Genomic DNA, 21,599 nt, shown 5'->3' on the forward strand with positions numbered 1-21,599 from the left:
TGTCTATTATTTTATTTGATCGTATGATTTATTCTCGGTTACAGTCCTTTGTATTATTTAGGTCAAAAACTCTTCCTTTTTATTTTTGGTTGGTATTTCTTTGTCGATTTATTTTCTCTTATTTTTATTTGATCGTATGATTTATTCTCGGTTACAGTGAAGCCGATGTAAAGAGTTAACGACTAATGATTTCTTCTTGATAATCTTTTGAGAGTGAGTTAAGATGCAGCGAAGAAGAAGTCAGTATCAATAGCAACAACAACAACAATATGATATCCGTTATCCCTATTGAGAGCGTTGCTATTGAGAGAGTTATTATAATATTGCATGTAGAGATGATGATAATTAACATAAGCAATGAGAGGCCAGTGAATTTGCATATGTTAATGGTTGACATATGTAAATATCATCATAATTACATGACATTAGGGTGGGTCGTGTATTTATGGATATTTTTCATTGGTTCTCAAATTGTAGAATGAATAGAATAAATATGTTCTCGAAGCAAGCGAAGATCGAAGAAATTGATATAAAAATATATAAAATTGATAAAATTCTAATTAATTCTAATTAAAAATTAAATTAAAATAGAGATTAATTAATGAATTTTGATTGAATATTTCATTAAAAGACTGTTTTGTTACGTCATACAAACACCGACAAAACAGACTGTTTAATGTATTTGGTCTTCTCCTATCATATTATTTACTTAAGCTTAATATAACAAATTGAAGTGTATTAATTGAATTGAATTAAAATAATATCATATTTTCTGAATTTGAATTTCGATCAAGTAGCCTGCGAGCTCACATTCTACTTTCTCCTTCTCTATCCATCCGTCGACTAGGACACATCACTCCTCATCGTCTAATAAAAACCCACTTTTGAAATATAATCTCCCGTATCAATCTCTGTTTTTTTTATTCTCATATTAAAACATGTAAGTATCCGTTAAATCCCAAGATTATCAAAAGAGCTTGAGCTCCAGATCGAAGCAGGGATGGAAAATACAATTTTTAAGAAAGTACAAAAAAGGTATTTTTTTGAGCGGAAAGGTACTTTTTGCTAAATTTCAACAAAAATTTCACTGGAAGATTATTGTCAAGAGACTAAATTTTAAAGAAAATAAAATTTTGACAAAATTTTCTATATAAATAAAATTTTGCAAACATTTTCTATAGAAATAAAATTTTGAAAAAAAATTCTGTAGAAAAAAAATGTTGCAAAATTTTTTCTATAGAAATAAAATTTTTTGCAAAAATTCTATATAGAAATAAAATTTTGACAACATTTTCTACCGAAATAAAAAATCGACAGTATAGAATCGCATTCTTTTTTCGACTAAACCATTTTTGAAGTTCAATAAAATCCTGTTTTTGACTATGTCTTTTACAAAATCAAGATTTTCTTCCCACATGAACATGTCTGTTTTGCTATATTTGTAAAAGACTATTAGCAAATAAGGATAAAGACTTTCTCAAAATATTAAAATATTTTGTCAAAGCTATTGTACCATAAATCTGATATCGACTCAAAAATGTCTACACAAAAGATACTAAATCATTGGCGGGGGTACTACGGTACTGACCGGGGTGAAAAAGTATTGAAAAAAGTACTATAGTACTGCATTTTCCATCCCTGGATCGAAGTGATTTCTCACCCTATGAATCAATAGTGCCATATCGGAGCCTAAGTTCCCGTCTACAATTGAAAGGTGATCCTCCTCTTCTCCTTTCGTCCATAGCCCATTGATGAACCTAAGTTCATTTAGATAATTATCCACTAAAAAATACACAGACCTATTATAAAAAAACGACAAATTTCTTTAAAATGAAAAAAATTAAAAGAAAGTTCATATTCTTTTAATTTAAATGTTTTGTTACGTTAAATTTGGGTTAGGACCCTTTGAATATTGTGATTATCCGTTAAAGTTCTATGCCTTGGAAGTAAGACAAATTTTCCTTAAACTAAAGATTTTTTTTTATTTCAAGAAATAATCTTTAAAACTATCTGAAATATTGAATCTTTCGATTAAGGGCAAAAACTGTAAATATAGATTAAAACTTGTTTTGAGATCTTGGTACCTTAGTTTTTTTTAATACTAAACATTTTTATTTTTTTTTTTTTTTTAATTAAAAAAAAACATTTTTTACTTCGATGTATCTAAATTGCTTTGACACTATTTGGCAAAAAAAGAATGAAAATTTAATAAATGAGAAGTGTATCCTAATTTTAATTTCAAAATTTGAGTCTAAATTTAAAGATTGATAGATTCCTAAAAAAAAGTTTTTATTTTGAAGAAGCTTCATATTGGAATTGGAATCAATACCAAAGTCCTTAAGGGAAGGTTAAAACCATTTACATTTTTTCCTGGATATGATAAGAATATTTATTTTAATCAACAATTAATGAAATTCCCAAAAATTGAGTATAATTGTCCAACAACCTATTTTATAACTATTTGGCCAACTAAATGTAAGCTAATCTATATAAAAAAGTTTATAAAAAAATTTCGATCGACCTTCACTATAGTTTAAGGTGCCATACAAAAACAAAAAAACTCAATAACCCCGTTCATTGTATTTTATTGGTGATTAGCATAGTGATTTTAATTCATTGTTGTTACGATTAGATTGCAATGGTAGCTGATAATCTTGCAGGTAAATTCTTTTGGCACAACTATTAAGTGTGAATTAAAATAAAATCTAACACAAATTTCATTCAATAACAATCAAACCAAGGAACCCACTAGACTACTATAAATCATAGAAGCTTTAGGAGAACAAATGATTACATTGGACGACTTGTATCGATAGATAGTGTAGTAGGTTGCTAATGTTATTTTAATGTTAATTACTTAACATAGGCTCTCAAAGCATAGCATAGATTTTAAGTGTTGCCAACTTTTTCTATAAAGGAAAGTATGAGCTGGTAGAAGAAATCTCCAATAGGAACGAGCTGTTACAGAAAATCTACAATAGGATAAAGAATAAACTGCTAAATGATCTAAACGAAATTTGTGAAATTGAACCAAACAAACTCTATGTAAACGTAACTTCAAGTTATCTTAGACAAGTGAACCCACCAGGAATGAAAATGTAGCATAAATTTAGAAAATTTGAACCAACTTTATTTTTATTTTGGTTTTTAGTAATATTTGTTCTTGTTTCGGAAAATATGGTATTTTGAAGAAAAAATTTTTAAGAATGTCTTTCGTCTTTTGAAGAAAATATTTTTAATAATGTCTTTAGCGACATAATTAATGATCAGTGTTACCTTAATTGCCTCAACGAAAACCACTAGATTTTCTCAAAAAAAAAATAAATAATAATAATGAATAATTATAAATAAATTTATAACTAATTCATTTTTAATAATTATTATTATTCAATTATTACAATTGTTGAGTTTTTTTCTTTTTCAAAAATTAATTGAAAGTGTTGATCAATCATTTTTTTTTTTTTTTCATACAGAATATTTTTTATTTCTAATTGATTCTGTGATTGATGCTGTAATTTTCAGTGTACATAGAAAAAAAAACTTTTTCGTTTTAATCATGAAATTACTTGATCCAATTATAATTTTTTTTATTAAAATTTTAATCAGAATAATTAATACTATTATTAATACTATAATTCATTTAATTAATTAGAAATTAAAAATATATTTATTAAACATTTTATGGATTTCATCGGCAACGTCTATTAATTCTTTAATTGGTTTAATTGATTTTGATCGAATAACTCTTTTAATTTTTCAATTAAGGCAATCAATTATTTATGTATTATTATTTTTTGTTAATTGTTACAAATAATTTTTGTTTTAATTAAATTGAAAAAAGTTGTTGATTCAATTAAATTTTTAAATGAAAAAATGTTGGTAATATGGTTATTCTGTGTAGAATATACTGTCTACATAGCTAATAGAGTATTAACAAATGTTTTATTTTTTAATGTTTACACGATTTTATGTTTACAATGTTAATTGAAAGTCAATTAAAATATTAATTGATACTATTAATTTTTGTGATTGACTTTTGCTTCAATAAAAAAAATTGATGAACACACAAAAAATTGTTTTTCTGATTCAATCACGAAATTAATTGATCCAATTAATTTTTTAATTCAATCACAGAAATGATAGTATAAATTAAAAAATTAATTGACAGTCAATTAAAAAATTAATTGATACTATTAATTTGTATGGTTAATTTTTGTTTCAATTAAAAATTTTTTTGAATCAATTAAATTTTTAATTGAATATTTTTTAAAACTCAATTAAGATTTTAATTGGAAAAATATTTGTGGATTTTTTTTTCTGTGAATCAATTGCATTTTTAATTGAATATATTTTAAAACTCAATTGAGACTTGGAATAATTGGAAAAAATTTTGTGAATTTTTTTCTGTGTATCTTTAAAGGTGGGTACTAAGTTCGAGTTTAGCCGCTAAAATCGCTAAAGTGAAAACTAAATCAGTAGGAAAAAGGCATAATATTATACATTTTTTTGGCAAATTTTTTATAACTTGATGGGGAAAAGACCAAAGCAAATTTTCACAAAGTTTGTATTCCTTAAAATGGATTATTAAAGAAAAGTAATCATGAAAAAATGACGATTTTAGCGGCTAAACTCGAACTTAATACCCACCTTAATAGAGAATTCGTGAAAAATTCCCAATTATTTTAGCGTGCATTTTTCCTCTAAATACTCATTCTTTTACGATTACTTTTTATTAATAATTCATCTTAAGGAAATAAATGTTTTGAATTGTTGCTCTACATCATTACCTTTGTGGTTATAATAAAATTTACCTAAAATTTTACATTACTTTTGAAAATTTACTTTTGATTTAAGCGTTTTCCTGCTTAGTTCATTAAAACTGCAACCAGTGGCAAAATTTGGCAACCCTGTCTATGTTGTTTACATTGCATTGCAATATGCTACCATGTTTAGCAACATTTAGAATCAATTAATTTGCGACCCCCTAAAGGTATGCTTTAATTTTTATAATGAATTCTAAAAAAAATGCAATTAACCCTTAACTGCTGCCGAAAGTAACAGACAACGGTTAAGTGAATATATGAAACTTTATTTTAGAAACTCTAAAATAAAAATTGCTTGTAATGCTTTTCTTATTTTTGAAGAACATGATTTTTTTAATTTTGAAGAACATATCAACAAATATTTGTGTATACATTAAAATAAAAAGCCATTTTATGAACTATTGTATTTTGGCAAATATTTGAAACCTATAGATGTGGTTTAAAAACGAACTTCTTTATATCAAATAGATTTTTATCGTACAAAAACACTTGTTTATAATGTCTATAACAAAACAATGTTTCTGATTTTTATGATGCCCCCAACAAGAAAAAACGTAAACAAATTTTTTATTTTATAATATTATTCCAAACACATGTTTTGTGCTTAAATAAACAAAAAAATAAAATACTAGTTTCTCTCGCGCCAAAGAAAACAAAATGGCATGAAAATATCTTAAAAGCTAAAAATACTACAAATGAATTTAATTTTTAGATATTTTAGACATCAACATCAAGTTGATATCCATTATACTGGGCTATCACTCTTAGTAATCAATTGATACAAATTAAAGTAAACTTAAAGAGCCTTCGAATTGGAGGTAAATTGAAAAGATGTAATTCGGAAAAACGTTATTAAAGAAAGTCATTAATAAAATTAGTAAATAAACCAAAATTAATCATATTTACACCATCTTTTTCTAGCTCAGTACATCCTTTGAACTCATATTCAATCATTATTATTATTATGATTTTTTTTAGTAGTCAGTAAATCCATCCTTCTACTTAAATAGTAAAATAGTTTTCATTAATATTCTCATTGTTGTTTTAACTTGAATGAAGATTTCGAATATTTTTTTTTTAACTTAAATAAGCTTTTCTATCTATTTTAATTCCTAACCCACAAAAAAACCCAAATTGCCAGAATTGACTAATTAAATAAATGTTATCAAATGGATTTGGGTCAACTGCAATGTGTATCCAACAATGAATGAATTGTTTTAGTTGTCAATTTGGCAAATTTAGAACCTCGAAAATGAAACTTACTACCATTACTTCCGCTGAGATATGGAAATGGAAATTGTTTAAAGTTAATTACAAAATTGTCCATAGAAATAAAATTTGACAAACATTCTATAGAAACAAACTGTTGATAAAAATGTTCTATAGAAATAAAATTTTGAAAAAATTATATATAAAAAACTTTGATACAAATTTTCTATAAAAATAAAATTTTGATACAAATTTTCTATAGAAATAAAATTTTGGTACAAATTTTCTATAGAAATAAAATTTTGATAAAAATGTTCTATAGAAATAAAATTTTGACAAAATTTTCTATAGAAATACAATTTTGATAAAAATTTTCTATAGAAAAAAAAATTTGACAAAATTTTCTATAGAAATAAAATTTCGACAAAATTTTTTATAGCAACAAAAATGTTCACAAAATTTTCTATAGAAAAAAAAATGTTGACAAAATTTTCTATAAGAATAAAATGTTGACAAAATTTTCTATAGAAATAAAATTTTGACAAAATTTTCCATAGAAATAAAATTTTGACTAAATTTTCTATAAGAATAAAATTTTGACAACATTTTCTATAGGACTAGAATTTTGACAAAATTTTCTATAGAAAAAAAATTACAAAATTTTTTATAGCAACAAAAATTTTGACAAATTTTTCTATAGAAATAAAATTTTGACAAAATTTTCTATAAGAATAAAATGTTGACAAAATTTTCTATAGGACTAGAATTTTCTATAGGATTGGAATTTTGACAAAATTTTCTATAGGACTAGAATTTTGACAAAATTTTCTATAGAAAAAAAATTACAAAATTTTTTATAGCAACAAAAATTTTGACAAATTTTTCTATAGAAATAAAATTTTGACAAAATTTTCTATAAGAATAAAATTTTGACAAAATTTTCTATAGGACTAGAATTTTGACAAAATTTTCTATAGGATTGGAATTTTGACAAAATTTTCTATAGGACTAGAATTTTGACAAAATTTTCTATAGAAAAAAAATTACAAAATTTTTTATAGCAACAAAAATTTTGAAAAAATTTTCTATAGAAATGAAATTTTGACAAAATTTTCTATAGAAATAAACTTTTAACAAAATTTTCTATAAGAATAAAATTTTAGAAATAAAATTTTGAAAAAATGTTCTATAAAAATAAAATTTTAACAAAATTTTCTATAGAAATAAAATTTTGACAAAATTTTCTATAGAAATAAATTTTTAATAAAATTTTCCATAGGAATAAAATTTGCTATAGAAATAAAATTTTGACAAAATTTTTTATAGCAACAAAAATTTTGACAAAATTTTCCATAGAAATAAAATTTTTCTATACAAATAAAATTTTGACAAAATTTTCTATAGAAATAAATTTTGCAAAAATTTAACATCGAAATAAAATTTTTAAAAAAAATTCTATAGAAATAAAATGATGACAAAATTTTCTAAATAAATAAAATTTGGAAAAAATTTCCCATAGAAATAAAATTTTGAAAAAAAGCTATATAAATAAAATTTTGACATTTTCTATAGAAATAAATTTTTAATAAAATTTTCCATAGGAATAAAATTTTAACAAAATTTTCTATAGAAATAAAATTTTGACAAAATTTTTTATAGCAACAAAAATTTTGACAAAATTTTCTATAGAACTAAAATTTTGAAAAAAAAATTTTATAGCAACACAAATGTTGACGGAATTTTCTATAGAAATAAAATTTTGACAAAATTTTCTATAAAAATAAAATCTTGACAAAATTTTCTATAGGACTAAAATTTTGACAAAACTTTCTATAAAAAAAAATTTACAAAATTTTTTATAGCAATAAAAATTTACAAAATTTTTCTATAGAAACAAAATTTTGACAAAATTTTCTATAGAAATAAAATTTTGACAAAATTTTCTATAGAAATAAAATTTTGACAAAATTTTCTATAACAATAAAATTTTGACAAAATTTTCTATAGAAATGAAATTTTGACAAAATTTTCTATAGTAATAAAATTTTCACCAAATGTTCTATAGAAATGAAATTTTGACAAAATTTTCTATAGAAACAAAATTTTGACAACATTTTCTTTAGAAATAAAATTTTGAAAAAATGTTCTATAGAAATAAAATTTTGACAAAATTTTCTATAGAAATAAAATTTGGACAAAATTTTCTATAGAAATAAAATTTTGACAAAATTTTCTATAGAAATAAAATTTTGACAAAATAAAATTTTGACAAAATTTTTTATAGAAATAACTTTTTAAAAAAATTTTCCATAGGAATAAAATTTTAACAAAATTTTCTATAGAAATAAAATTTTGACAAAATTTTCTATAGAAATAAAATTTTGACAAAATTTTCTATAGAAATAAAATTTTGACAACACTTTTTATAGCAACAAAAATTTTGACAAAATTTCTATAGAAATAAAATTTTAACAACATTTTCTATAGAAATAAAATTTTGACAAAATTTTCTATAGAAATAACTTTTTAACAAAATTTTCTATAGGAATAAAATTTTAACAAAATTTTCTATAGAAATAAAATTTTGACAACATTTTCTATAGAAATAAAATTTTGACAAAATTTTCTATAGAAATAAAATTTGGACAAAATTTTTTATAGAACTAAAATATTTTATAGCAACAAAAATTTTGACAGAATTTTCTATAGAAGTAAAATTTTGTAAAATTGTCTATTTTGAAAAAAATTCTACAGAAATAAAATTTTGACATTTTTTATAGCAACAAATTTTGACAAAATTTTCTATAGAAATAAAATATTGACAAAATTTTCTATAGAAATAAAATTTTGACAAAATTTTCTATAGAAATAAAATTTTGGAAAAATGTTCTATAGAAATAAAATTTTGACAACATTTTTGATAGCAACAAAATTTTCTATAGAAATACAATTTTGTTGTTTTGTTGGTTTCAGCTTAAAACCATGCATTGACTAAACTACAAGTGTAGCGTAACCAACAGAGGAAAAGTATGCTTGCCAAATTTATTTGGGCAAAGCCCTATAGACTGCAAGATGGTTGGATGGACGCACGTTTCGGAATTACCACATTCCTCATCAGCATCCACTACTTGCAGCAAAACTATCAACCAATTATCAGAATAAATTCAGGCAGTTCATTAAACCCAACAATGAACCACACTTGAACCTTACGAAAAAAGGAAATAAAATGTTTCTAAATAAATAAAATTTGAAAAAAATACATAGAAATACAATTTTGAAAAAGAAAATCTATAGTAATAAAATCTTAACAACAATTTTCTATAGAAATAACATTTTGAAAACAATTTTCTAGTTTGAAGATGGTCTCTATTGATCCGTGTTTCGATATAAGCCTCATATAAACCAATCCACCGATTCGACTTCTTGAGCCCTTTAGCTACTTTTATCCGATTTTCATGAATTATTTTTTTAGGTCCTTAAAGGGCTGTGCTGTATATGTATATAGGGTCATCGTTTTAATATAGCACCCATATATACCGATCTCCCGATTTTAATGCTTGAGAAAATAAAATTTTAAAAAAAAATTTCTATAGATATAAAATTTTGACAAAAGTTCCTATAGAAATAAATTTTTAACAAAATTTTCTATAGAAATAAAATTTAGACAAAATTTTCTATAGAAATCAATTTTGAAAAAAATATCCCATAGAAATAAAATTTTGAAAAAAAATCTATAGAAATAACATTTTAACAAAAATTTTCTATAGAAATAAAATTTTGACAAAATTTTCTAGTTTGAAGATGGTCTCTATTGATCCATGTTTCGATATAGGCCTCATATAAACCGCTCCACCGATTTGACTTCTTGAGGTCTTTAGCCACTTTTATCCGATTTTCATGAAATGCTATTTTAGGGCCTTAAAGGTAAATTAGGTATATGTATATAAATTAGGTATATGTATATAAATTAGGTATATGTATATAGGTCCACGTTTTAATATAGCCCCCATGTAGACCGATCTCCCGATTTTAATGCTTGAGGGCATAGAAGCTGCAATAAATTAAATAATTTTTTAGAAAACAATTCAAATTCTTTAGATTTATTTGCAATTTTATTTTTTCCTAAAATTCTTTAGCAAGATCTAAATGGTTTCAAACTTTCTCACTTAAAAAAAAATTGCTTTCATCGAGTGTAATGAATTCTTTTATAAGACCACTTTCACCTAAAAAAAAGGCAAAAGAAATTCAGTTCATTTGTTTTAAACAAATTATCTCTTGTTTTCTGAATGAAATAATAGCATAATTTTCTATTAGTGACTGGTAACCGGTTATTGAAATTATTTACCAAATTATAGCTAGAAATTTATTTCATAGCCATAGAAAAAAAAATAAACAAGAATAAGATACACAAAACATACAACGTAATTGAGAAATGAATGAAATCTAAGCTAAATACCGAAACAGGCAAATGGTAATAATAGTATTTCTGGTTTATTTACCTGTTAGGCATACCATTCATATTAAAAAATGGGAAAGCTCAATGAAAATGATGAAATTTGTATATATATAATTTTTTTTAATTTTAATATTTTGCAGGGTCAAGTATATAAAAAAAAACAATTTGAACTCAGTGTTATTTGTATCGGTTTTGATTTTTATTATATTATATTTTTATTTATTTTTGTTTGAGATTAGCCTGAAAATCTGTACTTTTTCCTCTCATGGTAGGCGAGTATAGAAGTGTGGACACACAAAATTGTGGACAAATGAAATTGAATGTGTCATTACTCGTTGCGGAAGAGTGGAATCGTGATTTGTATATCTTCATTCATAGCCAAAATCTAAACTCACACAACATACGGCAAACCGACACATATGCTCTTTGTATTGGAAGTCAGCTGTTGCTGTTTTTCAAAGGGGGGACATCTGTCTTTTTTCAACGATCCACTGTAATATTCGATGTAATGGCCCCCATGGTCTCTAATGTGCGCTTTAAAGTACAAGTGTACTTTAACATGAGTGTGTAACTCAAGTGTGCATTAATATTAGAGCATACTACACTCTCTAATATGGACATTAAGAATGTCATTTTTAACTTTAAAAACTCCGTTATCTTTGAGAGGTCTTTAGATATTTCCAGAGAGAATGATTGTTGAGTACTTTTGAGAAAACTCATCATGCCTGACAAAATATTAATAGGTATCTCAAAGAGCACAGTGTATATAAGTTACGCTCTTAAGGGCTAAGTGAGTGAGACATCATTGACACTCCCTCTATTATATGATGAGATTTTTTTTGTAGGTTATAGTGACTAGGGATTAGTGCCATAATCATATATATGAGATTTTAAACTTTAAAAATTGTATCTATGCTCTTAAGAGCTAAGTGAGCTAGACATCTTTGTGACACCCTTATTTTCATTAGAATGTGAAGTTTTCGAGTGAAATTTCAAGTGAAGTTTTCTTCGTCATCATATTCGATTAATTTTGGACTTATAAAACAGGTTGTTTCTATGTTTTTTTGTTTTTCGTACCGTTGACGTGGACTCGTACTCGTTACCATGGACGCAAAAAGGTAACAACACAAGAGTTTGATATCAAAATTGTGACCAGATTTGTTCGAAATCCAGAAAACTTGCTCGTGAGCTGAACATATCGCAAAATGAGGTTGAGCTAAAGCCATGCAAAGTTCCAAAACGTGCAGGAGCTCATCGAAGCCCAAAAAAAGTTGACTGGAAGCAGCCAAGGCTTTGCTTTGCTTACACACGCACAGAAAAAACATGTTTGGACATGGTTGCCGCATCCATTTAATGCTTATTTAGAGTATGTAATTGTCGCGAAAACCATGTATTTTGTCTTTGTAAAAATAATTTTCGAGCGGAGAAAAATATATGTTGGCAATAAGCATTTAAATGGTTCTCAAATGCCGCAAACATGTTCTATTATTTAAATGATAGAATTTGAGACCATTATATGGTGAGGAAAATCATGTATCTGACCATTCAATTTTTTTACTTTTTTGCAGAGAAAAAAATATTTTTATAGTTTACGTATAGACATGTCTACAACCATTACATGGCCATAAAGACCATGTACATTGTTTTCGTGACCATTTAATTTTTTAATTTTTTTGCAGCGACAAGAATTTTATAAAAACATTGAGCAGGTACACACGATTTTCATTTTGCGCGTCAGTCGTGTGTTGATTGTTTCTTGGAATGGACGGAGAATACGGAATTATTGTGTTTTGTGTTAATTTATTTATTCTGAAATGGCACGTGGTTTTATGTGAATACAAAAAAGGAAAGTGTAATTGAAAAAATATACCTGGTTTTTGTTCTGCATTTTGATACATGATATAATTTATTTTTATTTGCAGTTACATGATGTCTGCGTTTGTACATTTGATGGTCACGAAGTAAATATGGAATGATTACTTATTGTTGAAATTGAACCAAACTAGAGTGTGTAAAAATATGTGAAGTTTGCTTGCACGACATTATAAATACAAATAAACAATGAATTAGTTTATAAATAAATAAAAACAAATAAATAAAGTTGATTTTGTGTTTTCTTTTCTCAAGTGGCGTCCTTTTTTCTACGACGAAAAAAGTTTTTTCATAAAAATCAAAACATTTTAGGTTGTGACCATGTTCTTTTAACTAGAAGAAAAACATTTTTGACGAATAACATAACATTTTAGATCGTGACCATTGTCTTTTAATGGAAACAAAATTCTTTTTATCAATATAATAACATTTTAGATGAGGACAATTGTATTTTTCTTAGAACCATGTTCACTGAGCCAACATGGTTGCAGGTTAAAATGTTACATGGTCGCCGCAAAAATAGCTGCTATCATATTATTTTGCTCTTCGAATATGATTGTGGCAATCATGTTTCTTCTCTGCGTGCACGAAAGTGGCCAGTTACCGAGTATGGCTTTCTCTAAGAAGCCATTCCAAATTCAGCAGTTTGGGAAAAAAACAAAAAGTCCGGGTTTTCTCGCTAAAGAAGCCAGCTGAAAATGTACACCAGAAGTCATCGTTAGCTGATGGTTGTTCCGTGATTGTATTCATCAACCGTGGTCTCAAAAAGGAATGACTTAAAACAGAGATTCCTCGCCTCAGTTGTACCACCAAATGGCCACCAAAATCTCCGGATCTCAATCCGTTGGACTTTTGTGCCTGGGACATTTTGGGGGGTTGGTACTAAATACAATTCCAGGTGCTTCGCCGGGAATGGGCCAAAATACCACAGGGTCACTTGCGTGATATGGTTTTGATGATGGCATTCTCCGAGGGCTTTCTAGTAGAGGTGTGCACGTGAGTAATAGTTTACTCACGCTCACGCACACTCACGACGAAAAAACTTGCTCACGCACGATATTCTGTGGTAGGACTCACGCACGAAAATGTCGCAACTTACTAAAAATACTGTGACTCACGAAAAATATCGTGACTCACGAAAAATGTCGTGACTCACAAATAATTTTATGGGTAATTTACCTTAGCGACGTGTCTGAAAACATGAGCATTATTAAAATCGACAGCGTTTTTAAATTCGGAACATCCCAGGTGTCACTAAAATTTTAAATGAATTTAACTCTTAAGCGTTTTATGTTGGTGAGCGGGAATATTTTCGTGAGCGTAATTCCTTACTCACGCACACTCACGAAGATATTATTTTCGTGATTCACGCTTACGCACGACATTTTGGTTTGTTAATCACGCTCACGCACACTCACGCCCTTGTCATGAGCGTGACCCACGACTCACGCGTGAGTCACGACAATTTTGTGTCACGTGCACACCTCTACTTTCAAGCTTAGCTCGGATTTTTCGGCTTTCAAAACCGAAAAAAATGGTTTTCTTGGATTATAGTTTTCTTGGATTAAAGGCCAGGTGTCCGGTGTTATCTTCCGACATATCCCTCTTCACTCGAAAGACCTTTTCTACCTTCAGAAAGAAGAAGGAGACAGTAGAGCATATTCCATCCGATTGTCTCTACTAGAGGACCTGCTTCGCTGACCGGCATATTTGAAACCTCCTTTCGGTTTTCGTGCTATTCAACATTTTTGACCCGCAAGACTTTCCTTTCAGTCAAATCGTCCTTCTTTTCCAACCTACGAATGCATACTTTCGCATTTTTCAAGGATGCCGACCCGCGTATACCCTGGATATTAAGCTAAAGTTATCACTCCGGTTTATCGAAATTAATTTACAAAGATTTTCTCTTAACTTACGGAAAATATTAATGACAAGAAACACATATAACACAATCACATCTTATTTTACGACTGGCGCCACCTATCGGCGAGTAGAAACACAGCGATATTTGAGTAGTGGTAGCCCTCTTAATTTATATACAACGCCCTCCAGCATTTCCAGATTCAATAACAGCGAGAGCAGAGATAGGAGTTAGGTGAGAAAATTTATTTTTTTCCTAAATGTCATTCTGATTACATTCCCTACGTCGAGAGCTCAATTGTCAGAGTTAACATATTGAAGATTTTTTTTAAACGTTTATGACTTAGCTCTAGAAAAGCCTAACCTGAAATAATGAGAACCTTTTTACATTCATTCTTGAGTTCTTTTGATCAAATGCAATACGACCCAATGTCCAAACTCCCCACCACCATTAAATACTAAATTGCGAGTGTAATACATATACAAAAAAAGAGATACAACGACATAGGGACGCATTGAGCAAATGAGCTTTGTTTCCAGTCTGATTCATTCATAAGTTTTTTTCTTCTGTTTGCTTTGAGAAGAGAGGCACAAGAGGCACACACAACACAAGAGTCAAAAGTGGTTAATAATTCGACAAGTGTGTTTTTGTTGATGCCTCTGTTTCTGCTGTTGCCGTTGTCTGTAGGGATATGATGGAGAATGCATGCAAGCATGGTGGAGTGAGATATTGATGGATGAATGCTTTGATACTTTCGAATATGAGTACGTACCACCACCCACCATCATCATCATCACGATGGCTATTTTTCAAGTGCGCACAGATATGATAAGCGCTTGAAACGACAACACTTGCTCATCATACCAGAGCCCCATGTATGTCTGTTGTTCTATTTACCCTCATCTCGTTTCATGTCTCATCTTTCCATTTCCTTATATAAGAGTTCCATTAAAAACTAAAATGCACCATTTTATTGTTTGCTCACCAACGGTAGCTATAATGCACAAATGGCGGAAGATTTTTCAAAGAGAAAGCAGTTGATTGGAAACCAATAACGGGGTAGAGTCTAAATTTCACAGTGTGACTCTAACTGGTAGGGAAATTTAGAAAAAATGAAAATTATTAACCTAATTCCGTAACTTCATCTACAAGTATATCGCTTATTTATAGATCAATATGGTGCAGGGACAAATATATAGAGAGAGACATTTATAGAAAAAAATTTGCTAGGCTGATATCTGGTATGAAAGTGAAAAATTTCTCGCCCGAATCAAATAGAATTAATGCCCAAAAAAATAATATTAGGAGTTTGTTAATGTAATGTAATGTTCCAAATATTTTTTAATCGAAATGATGATATTAACCACACAATTAATTTAACAAAAATATATTTGTTTAAAGAAATGTAGCAGTTAATTTTTTACTATATCAACTTCAATCAACGTTTTTAATTGGAAATGTTGTAGTATGTTTTTTTGTTTCAGTGCAGCGGAAAAATAGCAAAAGGTTGTCGATCAAAATGTAACATATTTGGTTCAATAAAGTTCATTATAAATATAAAAAATGAGTTGAAAACGCCTATGAAAATCAAAAAAAATGCCTATGAAAATCAAAATTCGGCAGAAAATTTCTATGAAAATAAAATTTTAAAGAAAATTTTGTTTTGACGATATTTTGCATGAAAATCAAATTTCGACAAAAAATTTTTATGAAAATAAAATTTCATTATTGTTTTTGATTTCAGCTTGCGTTGACTAAACTACCATGCGTTGACTAAACTACAAGAGTAGCTTTACCAACAGAGGAAAAGTAAATTTGTCAAATATATTTTGGGCAGAGCCCTTCCGACTGCAAGATGGTTGGATGGACGGGAGTTTTGGAACTACCACATTTCTTATCAGCATCCTCTACTTGCAGCGAAACTATCAACTAATTATAAGAATAAATTCTGATTCCCGAAAAAAGGGTTTTTTGCTTTAATAAATTTGCAAAAATACATTTTCCATTAAAATCAAATTTCGACGAAATTTTCCATGAAAATCAAACTTCGACGAAATTTTCCATGAAAATCAAATTTCGACGAAATTTTCTATGAAAATTAAATGTCAACAAAATTTTATATGAAAACAAGTAAGGAAAGTCTAAAGTCGGGCGGGGCCGACTATATTATACCCTGCACCACTTTGTAGATCTAAATTTTCGGTACCATATCACATCCGTCAAATGTGTTGGGTGCTATATATAAAGGTTTGTCCCAAATACATACATTTAAATATCACTCCATTTGGACAGAATTTGATAGACTTTTACAAAATCTATAGACTCAAAATTTAAGTTGGCTAATGCACTAAGGTGGAACACAATTTTAGTAAAAAAATATGGGAAACATTTAAATCTGAAGCAATTTTAAGGAAACTTCGCAAAAGTTTATTTATGATTTACCGCTCGATATATATGTATTAGAAGTTTAGGAAAATTAGAGTCATTGTTACAACTTTTGGACTAAGCAGTGGTGATTTTACAAGAAAAATGTTGGTATTTTGACCATTTTTGTCGAAATCAGAAAAACATATATATGGGAGATATATCTAAATCTGAACCGATTTCAACCAAATTTGGCACGCATAGCTAGAATGCTAATTCTACTCCCTGTGCAAAATTTCAACTAAATCGGAGCAAAAAATTGGCTTCTGTGGTCATATGAGTGTAAATCGGGCGAAAGCTATATATGGGAGATATATCCAAATCTGAACTGATTTCAACCAAATTTGGCGCGCATAGTTACAATGCTAATTCTACTCCCTGTGCAAAATTTTAACTAAATCGGAGTTAAAAATTGGCCTCTGTGGTCATATGAGTGTAAATCGGGCGAAAGCTATATATGGGAGATATATCCAAATCTGAACCGATTCCAACCAAATTTGGCACGTATAGCTACAATGCTAATTCTACTCCCTGTGCAAAATTTCAACTAAATCGGTGCAAAAAATTGGCCTCTGTGGGCAAATGAGTGTAAATCGGGCGAAAGCTATATATGGGAGCTATATCTAAATCTGAACCGATTTGGCTGATATTTGGCAAGTTTTTCGAGACTCATAAAATATTCGGATGTACGGAATTTGAGGAAGATCGGTTGATATACACGCCAATTATGACCAGATCGGTGAAAAATATATATGGCAGCTATATCTAAATCTGAACCGATTTTTTCCAAAATCAATAGGGATCGTCTTTGAGCCGAAACAGGACCCTATACCAAATTTTAGGACAATCGGACTAAAACTGCGAGCTGTACTTTGCACACAAAAATACATCAACAGACAGACAGACAGACGGACAGACAGACAGACAGACGGACATCGCTAAATCGACTCAGAATTTAATTCTAAGCCGATCCGTATACTAAAAGGTTGGTCTATGATTACTCCTTCTTGGCATTACATACAAATGCACAAACTTATTATACCCTGTACCACAGTAGTGGTGAAGGGTATAATTATATGTCGACAAATTTTACTATGAAAATCAAATTTCGACGAAATTTTCTATGAAAAATCAATTTCAACGAAATTTTCTATGAAAACACAATTTCAACGAAATTTTCTATGACAACTCAATTTCAACGAATTTTTCTATGAAAATTCAATTTCAATGAAATTTTCTATGAAAACTCAATTTCGAAGAAATTTTCTATAAAAAGCATATTTTGAAGAAATTTTCTATGAAAATCAAATTTCGACGAATTTTTTTGTGAAAATTAAATTTCAACAAAATTTTTTGTCAAAATTATATGTCGTCGAATTTTACTATGAAAATCAAATTTCGTCAAAATTATCTATGAAAATTAATTTTTGACGATTTTTTCTATGAAAATTAAATTTCAACAAAATTTTATGTGAAAATTTTATGTCGTCGAATTTTACTATGAAAATCAAATTTCGTCGAATTTATCTAAGAAAATCAAACTTTTTTGGACAAATTTTTCTTGAAAATCAAATTTCAACAAAAATTTTATGTGCAAATTAAATGTCGACGAAATTCACTATGAAAATAGAATTTCGTCGAAATTATCTATGAGAACCAAATTTTCTATGAAAACTCAATTTCAACGAAATTTTCTATGAAAACTCAATTTCAACGAATTTTTCTATGAAAATTAAATTTCAACAAAGTTTTATGTGAAAATTATATGTCTATATTCACTATGAAAATCAAATTTCGTTGAAATTATCTAAGAAAATAACATTTCGACGAAATTTTCTATGAAAATTAAATTTCAACAAAGTTTTATGTGAAAATTATATGTCGACGAAATTTTCTATAAAAATAAAATTTCGATGGAATATTCTACGAAAATAAAATTTCGATAAATTTTTCTATAAAAAGCTTATTTTGAAGAAATTTTCTTTGAAGATCAAATTTCAACAAAATTTTCTATGAAAATCAAATATCAACGAAATTTTCTATGAAAAGCAAATTTCGAGGACATTTTCTATGAAAATTAATTTTCTATAAAATCTAATTTCAACGAAAATTGCTATAAAAATCAAATTTCGAATAAATTTTCTATGAAAATCAAATTTCGACAAAATTTTCTATGAAAATCAAATTTCGACGAAAATTTCTATGAAAATCAAATTTCGACGAAATTTTCTATGAAAATCAAATATCAACGAAATTTTCTATGAAAAGCAAATTTCGAGGACATTTTCTATGAAAATTAATTTTCTATAAAAACTAATTTCAACGAAAATTGCTATAAAAATCAAATTTCGAATAAATTTTCTATGAAAATCAAATTTCGACAAAATTTTCTATGAAAATCAAATTTCGACGAAAATTTCTATGAAAATCAAATTTCGACGAAATTTTCTATGAAAATTAAATTTCAACAAAATTTTATGTGAAAATTATATGTCGTCGAATTTTATTATGAAAATCAATTTTCGTCGAAATTATCTAAGAAAATCAAATTTCAACAAAATTTTCTATGAAAATCAAATATCAACGAAATTTTCTATGAAAAGCAAATTTCGATGACATTTTCTATTAAAATTAATTTTCTATAAAATCTATTTTCAACGAAAATTTCTATAAAAATCAAATTTCGACGAAATTTTCTACGAACACTCAATTTGAAATTGTCTATGAAAATCAATTTCGACGAAATTATTTATAAAAATTTAATTTCGATGGAATTTTTTATAAAAATTAAATGTAGAAGAAATTTTCTATGAAAATTTCTAGAAAACCAAATTTAGACTAAATTTTCTATAAAAATCAAATTTCTCTTAAATTTTCTATGAAAATCAAATTTTGACAAAATTTTCTATAAAAATCAAATTATGAAAAAATTTTCTTTAAAGATCAAATTTAACAAAATTTTCTATGAAAATTAAATATTGAAGAAATGTTCTATGAAAATTTCGACGAAATTTTCTATGAAAACACAATTTGAAATTGTCTATGAAAATCTAATGTCCATGAAATTTTCTATGAAAACTCAATTTCGACGAAATTATTTATCAAAATCTAATTTCAATGGAATTTTCCATGAAAATCAAATTTTGCAGAAAATTTTTTAAAAATGAAATTTCGACAAAATTTTCTATCAAAATCCAATGTAGAAGAAATTTTCTATGAAAATCAAATTTCGACGAAATTATTTAGAAAATCAAATTTAAACGAAATTTCCATTTAATTATTTATAAAAATTAAATTTTGACAAAATTTTCTATAAAAAACAAATATCGATGGAATTTGCAACGAAAACCAAATTTCGAAAATTTTGAAGAAATTTTCTATGAAAATGAAATTTTGACGAAATTTTCTATAAAAATTTAATTTAAACGAAATTTTGTATGAAAATCTAATTTATACGAAATTTTCGATGAAACCTCAATTTCGACCGAGTTATTTATGAAAATCTCATTTCGATGGAAATTTTGACAAAATGTTTTATAAAAAACAAATATCGATGGAATTTGCAACGAAAACCAAATTTCGGTAAAATATTCTATAAACATCAAATTTTGAAGAAATTTTCTATGAAAATGAAATTTAGACGAAATTTTCTATAAAAATTTAATTTCAACGAAATTTTGTATGAAAATCTAATTTATACGAAATTTTCGTTGAAAACTCAATTTCGACGGAGTTATTGATGAAAATCTAATTTCGATGGATTTTTCCATGAAAATCAAATTTTGAAGATTTTTTTAATAAAATATCGACAAAATTTTCTAGAAAACCAAATTTAAAAAAAAAATCAATAAAAATCAAATTTCGATTTAATTTTATATGAAAATTAAATTTAGACAAAATGTTCTCTAAAAATCAAATATCGAAGGAATTTGATAAAATTCGATCAAATATTCTATAAAAAAATAACAAATTTTCTATGAAAATTAAATTTCGATGAAAGTTTCTATAAAAACTAAATGTCGACGAAATGTTCAGTGAAAATCAAATTTCGACGCCATTTTCTATGAAAATCAAAATTCAACGAAATTTTCTATGAAAATCAAAATTCAACGAAATTTTCTATGAAAATCAAAATCAATTTCAATTTTCTGGTAAAATAAAATTTCGACAAAATTTTCTATGAAAATCAAATTTCAGTAAAATTTGCTATTTTATCGCATTTTCAATGAAAATTAAATTAAAAAAAAAAAAATTATAAAAATTATTTTATAAAAATTTATTTTTGATAAATATTTTCATAAAACTAAAATTAAATCTCAACTCCTAATTCAAGATACTGTGATCTTCTGCAACACAGAACTAACTCATTGTTAGTTCAGTTTATAGCATTTTGTTCGCATTCATATAACATACAAATACCCATTATGTCAGAAATAAAATGATAGAAAAACAAGTGATGTACAATTTTCTCTAATGCTGTGTAAATATCAAAGCAATTTGAAAGCATTTTAAATTATGTATTTATGTGGCATTACAAAGTCGACATTTTCGAAAAGTATCCTCCGTGAATAAAAGACATAATAATTGAGCCCATAAAATAGTACAACATTAATGTTAAGCCCATGAAATCCTAAACATAATTTTATGATTGAAATACTTACATCATATTATAGTAATGACTTTAAAATATGCATGAAGGTTTACCTGGAAAAAAGATGAATGGAATTTGAGATTAATAATTATATAAAAATAAAAAATTATTTGTTAAAATAAATTTGAAAAAAATATTAAATTCCGTTTTAAAATATTTTTTTTTATTTACAGTGAAACTTGAAAGAAGTGATCATTTTGACCAATAAAAAAATTAACTGAATTGCAATATTAATTTTAACTAGTGCTAATTAATTTTTTTAGCGTTAAAAAATCTAATATTTTTTTTTTCGATTTCTTTAGG

The 21,599-nt window shown here is 26.7% G+C and overlaps 1 protein-coding gene across 8 annotated transcripts in view; it reads right to left on the bottom strand.

Annotated features, from left to right (window-relative positions):
* Positions 1–21,599, bottom strand: part of Evi5 (ecotropic viral integration site 5) — a 172,180-nt gene that overhangs the window by 80,755 nt on the left and 69,826 nt on the right. Inside the window, exon 3 of one of the 8 annotated variants that reach the window (XM_075302803.1) lies at positions 21,307–21,349. The exons of the other annotated variants lie outside the window; for them this stretch is intronic. The gene's annotated coding sequence lies outside the window, so the exon portion shown is untranslated. The remainder of the gene's footprint in view (positions 1–21,306; positions 21,350–21,599) is intronic. 8 annotated transcript variants of the gene reach the window in all.

Source organism: Haematobia irritans, chromosome 3, assembly GCF_050003625.1.
Source record: "Haematobia irritans isolate KBUSLIRL chromosome 3, ASM5000362v1, whole genome shotgun sequence".
Taxonomy (NCBI): domain Eukaryota; kingdom Metazoa; phylum Arthropoda; class Insecta; order Diptera; family Muscidae; genus Haematobia; species Haematobia irritans.